Below are 12,042 nucleotides of genomic sequence, written 5' to 3' on the forward strand. Positions count from 1 at the left end.
TTAAATCTATAGACAGCGTGAACGCGTTCCACCTCTAACCGTAACTCTAATAAAAGTTGTAATAATGGGAGACTGTGAGGTGATCTTTCATTCCCTTATGAGTGGCCACTAGCTTAAAATTTTTGGAAGGTAGTTTATGATTAGCTGACCGCAGTATCTGCTTACTATAAGGAGAGAGTAAGTTTTCCCCGATATTTAGATGGGTGAGACATAAGGGGAACTCATCCGTTACTCGCGCCACGTCTGGTGAAATATCCTTGGTGTTCAGGTGTATCCAATAACCTATCTCCCCCTCCGTGTTGTGATTCATGATCCCCACCCTTAAAAATTTGTCAACCTCATCCGCATTCAGTTTCATTATACCAGCCGTGGGGAGAAAGGAACACATTACGGTTGCGTAAAGACTATTAAAGTCTAAATACAATATGTGTCTCTTTAACCCATTTGGGAGTGGACGTTCGATTGTTGCCTCGAGATGTGGTGTGACACAGGTGACGAATCCTCCCCTTACATTTCGCTTAACCAAACGGCGGTAAAAATCGGGGTTGTACTGGGAGTCGAGTGATGTACCGGGTACCCGTATACTTGAGAAAAGCATCATATGAGTAAGATGAAATGGAAATGTTATGGGAGACATCGAGACCGTAGAAGTCGTAAAGTGTGTTCCTGTATTTCATGTATACGTCAGCTAGGAGACCGACATCCAAGTTACAGTTAAGCAACAGATAATCCCCCAGCGATTGACAAGTAGATATTTCCCACACCCGTTGAGCGGGTTGATAATCACTCTCCGATATATCGCTCTGCTTCAGAGTATTTCGGAACGCCGAGCGATTGGGAAGACACGTCTCTTGCAGTCGACTGAACGTATTTATGTAGTCGTAGCAGAAGATCTGCTTCTGACGACAAACGAAGTCTCTCGCATTATTAGGTAAATAGTCCACCATGGCGTGAGCGTAAACAGTATTGTATTTAGAGACTATGTGACTCTCAACGAGACTTGACAAGGAGGAATTCATTATAGCGAGGCAATCTTGAAATACGATATCACCAATTTGAACTTTAAAAAATTTGGATGTCGATTTGGCTGATATGTCAATGGTGTAATCACCCTCGTTTAGGTGTTCTAAAATTAGAGCACAATCAAATGACATGTTGTGAGCGAGAGCTACAAGGTGCTTCCTTGCATTGATACACTGAAAATTGCAGCGGGGGCAGTAGGCACTAATATAATTATTATAAGAGCGCGAGTGGTCGTGATGTCTCTGTGGACGCTTTGTATTACTGAATTGTAATACAGACAATGGGTCTGTCTTAAAAACTCCTGTTCCATTTCTACCGTCATGTTAATTGAGTAGGAATGGATGGTAGTCTTTATTTCGAGCCAGTCACGACCTTACGAAATGATTGACTGCGTCGAGACCGAGGTGACTTCGTTTTTTCACGACTAGCCCATCTTTACTAATGATAAGATAAGAGTAAGCAAGAGGGAAATGACGAGCAATCGTCATGGATGTATAAGGTACTTCCTCCTCCTCCTCCTCTTCTTCGCCTCTCGGTTTAATACCTGTCTCAAAATCGAAGAAAGCGAGATGAGAGGGTGGGTAAGTATAACCGTAATTTTTAAATCTGAGAACCTCACCTTGAGTTGGGAATTTTAATGTCTGAGTTTGTTCACAATCACAAATGTGTGATTCCTTTGATTTTATGGACTCTGACATTATAGCGAAGCAAATAAAGCATAAATAATGCCCTGGGGGTATAGGTTTACCTCGAGTGAGGTTTACAAAGTAAGTCTCGAAATCTTTAATGAGAGCTATGTGTTCAGCCCCGAGAAGAAGATGAATAATTTCATGATAACGAGTCGTTCCCTTTCTAGCAAGGGAGAGTAGATATTTCCCTTTCCTTGTTAAGCCTTTCGAGTTTCCCCAAATCCTCCCACTTTATTGGCAGAGAGACACCAATAAAGTCTACGTGTCTATGACATATTTTTTTTGACTCAACCGACTTAAGAATATTATCCCAGGATGTTTTTTCCTTTACTCTATGTATTCTATAACCCGCAATGCATTGAATGACACAGGACATATTTTTACCTTTGGGGTTAAATATAAAGTTACTTCCACGAACACCCATCGGGTATGGTACAAACGACCGTAACCTTTGCTGAAGCATGTGATGAGTTACATTAATATGTAAACCCCTAACCTTATGAATAATGAAACCTGACCCTTCGAGTTCATTTGTCATGGTCTCGAGTCTACGATGGAGATGCTCAATCCATTTCTCAAGCAGATTGAAAATTTCATCAACGGTGATGACTTGTGCCCTGAATCCTACCCAGAAATCCTGGTAAGTGTCTTCACCTAGTGTTGAAGATTTCACTAAAGTAATTTGCATTTGACCAAAGACTTTCATGGAGGTTAACTGACGTCTTGGATTGATGAATGCTTTATAAAGTTCTTGGATAAAAAAAATGTTTGTATTTTCTTAGATAGTCTAGTGGATCTCTAGTAACACTAGGCGGGACGTTATATACATATTTGTTGTAATAGCCTCTAAAGGCAGATTCTTGACTCACTAGGTTTGGGTTTATGACATCGTCGTCATCATCATTATTTCTGTTTTCCTCGCGATTACCTTCTGCTATTTGTTGTTGATATCCGCTTGGTCCTGGTTGTGGTGACAGCGATTGTCATTGATGTTGATGCTGCTGTCTTCCCCTCGTATATTCATTTCTTTCCTCTGAGAGAGAGATAATCGAAACAGAATTAGTATTTAAAATATAAAATAACTATATGATGAAGGTAATAATATTAGTAAATATTATTATACTCACGTTGATATTGTTGTTGTTGTTGTTGTTGATGAGGGTGATAACTACTTGGTCCGGCTTGTGGTGATGGTGATTGTTGTCTTTCATTTGCAGTATCATCTGTTTCACCTGTGAGTGATAATTGTGAGAGAATTATCATTAGTATCATTAGTAGTGTTACTACTATTTATTATTATTATTATTATTATTATAATACCAACATTACTCTTCTTTATTACTACTATATATTAAGATACTTATACGAAGAACGACATTAATTACAATACTTACCATTTTCGATGTTTTTGTCTTCATTATTGTGAGGGGAGGTCATTTCGACAACTTGCACGAACACACTATAAGTAAGTTCTGAACTCGTCGAATGTTCCAGAAAGCTCTCTTCGACGCTGTTTTTATAGTGCTGCAATTATCATTATTATAATTCGTCGCCATATATGGGAATGTTGCTGATGTCCTTTAGATCGAAACTCCCATAGGTTACTAACAGTAATGCGGTCACTTTATGTCGATATTCATTCGCTGTTAATCCAAGGATATTAGATTTACTACTGTTTAAAATGCACTGTAGGTTGTTACTGTTCCATTGTAGTGATTCACCGAGATATTCCCTTGCCCCAAAGCAAATCCCCGATTCAATCTATGGTAACGTGAATCCTTAAGTCCTGTGTAGGGGTAGGCTGCCACCAGCTGATAAGGGATCAGCACCCGTGTATGTGCGAGACAGTCGAAGACGTGTAAAATATATGTTATTTATGTGTATGAATGTATGTCAGTCTGTATGTGGAAGAAATAGAGTTCCTACACAGGACATTGCCGAGCAGGCGTGGCTAGAGTCAGGCAAACATTCTTATTTCAGGGTTTTACCGATTGTCTTAAAAGATATAAAAAGAAATAGTTCCGATCATAGTTTATTATTTATTCTTCCAAACAAAAGGTCTCTCCTCCTTCCATATTTAAAACATTTCTCCTTGGCCTGGCCATGAATTTACCTATGGCCGCAACCCTTTAAAACAATAAAAAAAATCGATAAAATTCCAAAAAAGACAACAAGTGCCAAAAGGGCACAAGTTGTGAGCAGTGCGTTGCCGAGCTAGGGGCTCATCTGCAAGAGGCCATCTGCTGGTGAACCACTTGCTTGCTTGCTTGTTGGATTTATTGGCTATCAACCAGCGGCACATGCCAAGGTCATTAAGCCAATGATTCCATTTTATTTTATCAATGTAGAGGTCATCAAGTTTTGTCTCCTTTATAAAAGTGATTACTTTACTGATTATTTTTTCATTGTTGGATAATAAATTTGTTATGTTATTTTCTATGTTTTTGATTTGTAAGTAATTTTTAATGTTTTGGCGTTGTCTATTATATTTTTGACAGGATATTAAGATGTGTGGTATTGATATTGGTCTATTGCATTGGCCACACTGTGGAGGGACGTTTTTATTTATATAGGGAGTAAGGTGGGTATATCGTGTAGCATTGACCCGAAGCCGAGCCAATACCACCTCCTCCCTTCTGTTTTTCCTGTGGGCTGTGTCCCACATTTCTATTTCATTTTTTATTTTTCTGATTGTGAGGTCGGTCCACTCACTCCGCCACAGGAGATGGAATTTTGCTTTTATAAAAGAGACAAAACACCTGAGATCTGTGCGGACAATGCCAGGCTCCAGATCACCAGTCGACCCGGCTAATTTGTCAGCCTGTTCATTGCCATGGATACCCGAATGTCTGGGTACCCATATCAGCTTGATTGATTTATTGGCACTATGTAATTTACGAATGATATTACCCTGTATTTCATTTTTGGTGGTTTCTAAGGAATGGCTTTAAGTGAACTTAACGAGTCTGAAAAAATAACTATTCTATCGTGGGTCGTCGATAGGGCAAAATCTAAAGCTTTATCTATTGCAAAAAGTTCGGCAAGAAAGATCGATGTATGATTTGGCAATCTGAATCTCAACTGGCATTCAGTCGACCATACATCCGCTCCCACACACTCGTCTGTCTTGGACCCGTCGGTATATAAATGAAAAAATGAAAGATGTTTAATCAGGATCTCTCTGAACCTCTGGCGTACCTCCACCTCCAGCACCGTGGCTTTGGCTGATAGTAGCCAGTTCAATACGATGGTGAAATTGGGGGTCTCCCACGGTGCTATATTTGACTGAACCAGGGTATCGATGGTAGAGAGATCTATACCGACTTTATCTGTGAGGTCATGGAGTCTATTGCACTGAGGCTTTCCGCCGCGGTGCTGTGGGCCTAATTGCCGGCGCAAAACATCCCTGTTAGGATGTTGGAGCTGCCTGGCTATCTTGGCGGCGTAAGTCAGCGCAAGCTGGCCGCGTCTGAGACGGAGGGGAGGTACTCCCGACTCTAACTCTAGTCGCTCAATGCGAGTGCACTTAAGGGCTCCAAGACAGACGCGTAAACACGCATTCTGCACAACATTCATTCCTTTCATTTCAGAGTTGAGCTCGTTGCCGAGCCATACACGATTGACCCATAATCTACTTTAGACCTAATCAGGGATTTATATAACATCAGTAAAGACTTTCTATCAGCTCCCCATTTGTGTCCAGAAATGCACTTTAATAAATTGAGTGCTTTTTGACATTTATTCTTTAACTGACCAATGTGGTCTTTCCAATTTAATCTACTATCAAAGAGTAGATCAAGAAATCTAGCTGAATTTTGAATAGGTATTGGGTGGTTGTCTAGAGTTAGCCTGATGTTGGGCTTTCTCCTATGGGTAAAGACCACTCCAATACTCTTTCTTATGGAAAACTTAAAACCCCACTGGAGGCCCCAGTTATGAATCATATCCAGTGCCAATTGGATCTGATTTGCCGAGAACTCTGCATTATTGCTAGAGTGCCATAATGCACAATCATCGGCGTACAGTGAGTATTTAAGATGCCGAGGAGATAGTAAAATGTCATTAATCATACATAGAAATAATGTTGGTGACATGACACTTCCTTGTGGGACCCCATTTGCCTGGACAAAAATGTCAGAAAAAGTGACATTGTCAGAAAATAATTTGACAGAAAACGTTCTGTCGGAAATGAAATTTTGGATAAAACAAGGCAAGTTTCCACGTAATCCGAAAGCATAAAGTTTTCTGAGTACGCCATGTCGCCATGTCATGTCGTAGGCTTTTTCTATATCTAAAAATACTGAAATCAAAAAATGTTTTTTGGCAAATGCCTCATGAATATGACTTTCCAGTTTTACTAGTTGATCGAGAGTTTGACGTCCCTTTCGGAAGCCGCACTGCTCGTCAACTAGTAAATTTCTGGTATTTTAAAAATGCAATAGCCTACTATTAACAATTCTTTCCATGATCTTGCATAAGCAACTTGTCAACGCAATTGGGCGGTAAGATATGGCGGATTTGGGATTCCCCCCTCCTTTCAATATGGGAATGATGTGGGCGAAGTGCCATGAATTTGGAAAAGTCTAGCTTTTCCAATTATCATTGTACACTTTTAGCAACTTAATCATGGAGTCATGATTAAGATGCTTCATCATCTCATATCTAATCTCATCAGGGCCTGGGGATGTTCCTCTACAGGCTTCTAGGGCTCGGACAAGCTCGTTCATTGTAAGATCTTTATTATAATCAAAGTCATCTCCTGTGGCAAAGTGAATTGGTTGCAGCTCGGATGCTTCCTTGGTGGTCAGGAAAGCAGGATTGTAGTTTTCCGAGCTGCTTGTATAAGAGAACTGCCTGGCGATTATGTTAGCAATGTCTCTAGGTGAATGATATTCATTTCCCTCATGATTGAGTTTTTTATTTTTAATGTTCTTTTTTTATTGATTTTGTTGACAGTGGACCAAACCTCTGCAATGTTGGTATTGCTGTTAATCGTAGAGACAAAGCTTCGCCAGGAGTCTCTTTTGGCTTGTCTGATTGTTCTTCAAGCCCTAGCTCTCGCTTGTTTGCAATTGCGAAAGTTCTCGTTTGTGATATTATTGTGGAAAAACCTGTAGGCCCTATTTCGTTCACATAACGCCCTGCGGCAATCTAGTGTCCACCATGGAACTCTATGCTTAACGCTATCTGTCGAAGTCTTAGGGATGGTTGCCATTGCTGCATTTATAATACAATTTTGAACACTGTTTACTTTATCATCAATGGTTTCTCCAACAACTTCGAGCTTGACGCTCCTTCTGAAGGCGACCCAATCTGCTCTTTTTACGTTAAATTTGGGTGCTGAAGGCGTTCTCGTGGTGTCGCATAAATATTTAATACAAATAGGAAGGTGATCACTTCCCAATGAGTCGTCAATGGTGTGCCACAGGCACTTGGCTGCTAGTGTTAAAGAGACCAGTGATAGGTCAATAAAGCTCAAATTACCGGTATTATCGTCCACTCGCGTTGGACTACCATCATTTAGAACAGTGTTTCCCAAACCCATGGTCGCGACCCAAATAAGGGTCGCGAGGGTTTTTCTGAGGGTCGCGGACGGTCTCCGAAAAAAACATAATTATGATATTACATTACGTTACATACGATTATTTATCGATTTATTGTATTTTAATTTTATCGTCACTTGATTCCCAGTCATTGTGGGATCTCTTCTCCTTTATTATAATCTCTAGCTGTTATAACAGTAAATAATGTGGTGTAGGCTACATATTGTATCGATGTATTATTCATCTTTATATTAAAAACTTGTAATTAACATATTGATTTATTGTTTTCTTCTTTCCAGGTCTGAACTCTAAAAATGGCCCAACGCAAAACACAATTGGAGTATAAGCCTGAGTTCTTGAAATATGGCTTCACTGAGATGAGAGAACGATCTGGGAACGTCCGACCCCAGTGTGTTCAGTGCCTGCAAGTCCTCGCCAATGAATCTATGAAGGAAAATAAATTGAAGCGTCATCTGCACTCAGTTCATCCAAAGTTTGTTGAAAAACCACTGAGTTACTGGAAGGACAAGGAAGAACAAACAAAACGAAGTCGGATTGATGCTCCCTCGAGTACGGCTTTTTCTCTGGAGAAAGCTTCTTTGGCGTCCTTTGAAGTGGCATGGATAATTGCAAGATGCAAAAAGCCTCATAACATTGGAGAGGAGCTGGTAAAGCCAGCAGCAGTGGCAATGGTAAAGACTATTGGTGGAGCAGATATTGCCAAGAAGGTTGAATCGGTACCACTTTCCGACAATAGCATTAAACGTAGAATTGATCTCATTTCAGAAGATATTTTGGCTCAACTGATTGTGGCACTGAAAAAAGCAGGAACATTTTCTTTGCAGACGGATGAGTCTGTGGATATTGCAGGTAACCCTCAACTGATGGTTTTTGTAAGGTACAAGGGAGAAGATGACATTCAGGAAGAATTTCTCTTCTGTAATGCCCTGTCAACTACCACCACTGGAGAAGACATCTTTAATATGATGAACAATTTTTTAAAGAAACATGATCTAAACTGGTTGAATTGTTTGGCAGTGTGCACCGATGGAGCTCTATCAATGATGGGAAGTCGTCTGGGTTTTGTTACTCGCATTAAAGCAGAAAACCCTGATGTCATAATAATTCACTGTTTTTTACATCGAGAAAACCTTGCTTCTCATCGCTTGCAACCAGACCTCCATGCAGTTTTAAATGATGCCATCCAAATTGTGAATTTTGTCAAGGCTAGGGCTTTAAACTCACGTATTTTCCATAAAATGTGTGAAGAGATGGGATCACATCACCAAGACTTGCTGTTCCACTCTGATGTCCGTTGGCTATCTCGGGGAAAGATTCTTGGAAGAGTTATTGAACTAAAAACTGAAATTGAAATATTTCTGCGTGAGAAAAAGCATGCACTTGCAGACTGCTTTAAAAACGTTGCTTGGCTGGCAAAGCTTGCTTATTTGGGCGACATCTTCATGCACCTGAATGAACTGAATTCAGACATGCAGGGCCGAAATCATACGATGGTGGACATTGGTGAAAAAATTGTCTCATTCAAGAAAAAAATTGCTCTTTGGAGAGAAAAGTTGGCCAGAGGAAAAACTGCAGCCTTTCCAGAACTAAGTGCTGTGCTGGAAGATTCATCAGAAATATCCCTTGTTGACATCAAAAATATTTTTGAAGATCATCTGAAGAACCTTCAAGAAGAAATGGACAGGTATTTTCCAGAAAATGTCGACCTCAAGAAGCATAGCTGGATCAGGAATGTTTTCAGTGTGAACGTCAGTGAAGTTGGTGAGGATATCCCAGGGTTTCAAGAGGAACTTATAGACCTCCAGGAAAATCAAGTGCAGAAACAACACTTTGAAAACCTCCAGTATTCAAAATTTTGGACCCAACTCAAGGATAAGCCCATTCTGACTCGGGAGGCTGAAAAAGCTCTTCTCCCTTTTCCAACAACATATCTCTGTGAACAAGGGTTTTCAAGCCTTGTTACGATCAAGACTAAAGCAAGGAACCGCTTGGATCCCCAGCATGACTTGCGTTGTGCTCTAACAATCAACATAAAGCCCAACTTAGAGGATCTCACTCACAAAATGAAGCAGTTCCACGGTAGCCACTGAGAAAACATTTTTGGTTTTGTGACTTGACTACCAAATCATGTAATAAACTTAGTCTCATTTTCATGAAAATTTGTTTTTTCAATTGCTCCTATTTAAAGTTGATTGAAAATCATTGTGTTAGTAATATAAATTTACTCAATAAAACTATATACAATTATAAATAAGTGTAACATATCAAAATTATTGGTGACTAGCACTACATGTACGTACACTCATTTAGGGTCGCCGGGCCAGGCCAAGATTGTATTTAGGGTCACGACCAAAAAAGTTTGGGAACCACTGATTTAGAAGGACCAGATCAGAGTCGTTGATCAACTTAACTACAGACTGTCCTGAATAGCAAAAAGCTCATCATAGATTACCATTTTATCAGGTGGACAATAAGCTGAGCATATAGTCAGATATGTGTTATTGAATTTTACTTTGCATGCGACGTGTTCCAAAGTAGAATTAATCATCACTTCAGTGAAAGGGAGGTTCTGGTGGATGTACATGGCGACTCCGCCTCCACCCCTTCCTTCTCGGTCTTTTCTACAAAAATGGTAGTTTCTTAGCGATACGACCTCGTCAGAGACTTGGTCGTTTAAATGGCTTTCTTGTAGAACGATAATATCGGGAGCATAGGACGAGGCTAATAATCCAAGGGAGTTTAATTTTGATCTAAGACTTCGACAGTTCCATTGTATAATGGTATACACGTGGATTACGTTTTATAGGGTTTGGAAGTGCCCTGTCCGCCGGTTTTTATTTTCTTTTTTTGGGAGGGAGGCGCCTCCTCCTCTCCCTCATTTCCCGAGGGCCTCTCTCGGGATTTTTTGGAGACAGTAGCCTCCATGGCCTGCTCCCCTCTGCTAGAGAGACGCCCGGCGGAAGATGATCTGCTCTTACGAGCAAAACTACCACCAGACGAAGTTCTAGTAGGGGTCGCCTGGACTAAGAGGTGTGATCCAGATTGTGATTTGGTATCATCCTCCTTATGATGCTTTTTTGCTGGGTTGATTCAGCAATTTCCTTTGTTTTATTCAATTCTTTAATTTGATTCATTAATTCCTTAACAGTTTCCTTCAATTCGGAAATTTCCTGGTCCTTAGCTGCGAGCTGCTAATACTGCTTGCACTGGAAACGTTGTTGGTTACTGCTGAGGCATAAAAAGTATTGGGTTTGCTTGCCAAACCTTCACCTTTCTTCTTGGCCTCACGGTAGCTAACATCGTGCTCTCTCGTGTATGCCAATGTCTCAGTCTCCGTCTTCAGAATACTGCATTCAGCAGAGCCTGACTGATGGGGACCTCCACAGTTAGCACACTTGAGTGTATTTTCTGTGCATTCAGTGGTACCATGGGCTCCAGCACATTTACCGCACATGAATTTGTCTGTATCTTTATCATTGTATCTTAATGAGGTGTCCAAATTTTTGGCATCTATTGCAACGCATTGGTTTTTGGATATAGGGTCGAACTTGAACGATCTCATATCCAACTTTAACAGTACTTGGAATTTTGGGTGAAGAAAAAGTCAAGAAACACAATCTGGTTTTTACTTGCACATCTCCATCTTTCTTGGTCATACAATTTACCTCTACTACGCTTTGGTCATTCATGGCCTCAAGAATTTCACTTTCTTCCATTGTTCTCAAATCCCTGTGAAAGATTACTCCCTTACAGGTATTTGGGCCAACAGGAATAGTTACTTTTACTCTGAGGTCATGAATTTGCGTCAGTCTAAGCAAATCCTTAACCTGAGATTGAAATTGTACTTTCACAAGGAGGCTACCATCTCGCAATTTTCGGACAAAATCAAAACTGCCTTCCACTTGACCATCAAGGACCTTAATGATAAAGGGGTTGACATTTTGCAGGGATTGATTTTCATTCACGCATCTTATGTTCACACCTTGCGTTCTCGGGAGGGATATCAATGATTGGTCTTCTGGGTCGGTCATGGGTCGGGGTTCTATCAGTGGTCGTTTCGGCCTTAGATGAGTTCAGAGTCGCCTCTCCTCCTTGAAGAGGAGGAAGGGTAGCCGGGGGATCAACCATACTCGGGTGTCGGACCAGGGCCCGTAGTAAAGAACATGTCGTGACGGGTTACCCGTCCAGTGTTCGCAGTAAAGAAAATGGGATTTCCGAGGATTAGTATTGGAACGTCGGGAGTTTTCCTCGGGTGCCTACCCCCTCCCCACAGATATACCCGTCAATATAAAAAGTTTGTTTTTGGGAGGATATCATTATTAGTTTTATATTATATAATATAGTGCATATTATGTAATTTTATTAATATAAATTATCACATCGTCTGGTCCAAAACAAATATGTATCTTTTGTTTACGAGACTTAAAAGGTGAAATTGTATTTCAGGATTTATATTCTTACTACATACCGCCAGTTAAACCAACTCTCTTTCTTCAAGAAATATCTTTATATCTTTATATTACAGTTACAAATAATTGCAATCTGTTATTTACGCAGTGAATTTAAATATAAATTCGAGCAATTATATGTGTAGACCTGCTATTAAAACCCGATTCATCGAAAATACTATTTGGCAACTACTCCCTTCCACCTGCGATCTTCGTTCGATGTGAATTACAGAAAGACAATTACATTAATTACAATTACATTAATTAATAATTACAGAAAGACAAACAAAGTAGTTTTTTCGTAAATGAACCATGAAA

The sequence above is a fragment of the Penaeus japonicus genome, unplaced genomic scaffold, assembly GCF_977035675.1.
Source record: "Penaeus japonicus unplaced genomic scaffold, GWHDUDI00000001_assembly GWHDUDI00000013, whole genome shotgun sequence".
In the NCBI taxonomy this organism is placed as follows: domain Eukaryota; kingdom Metazoa; phylum Arthropoda; class Malacostraca; order Decapoda; family Penaeidae; genus Penaeus; species Penaeus japonicus.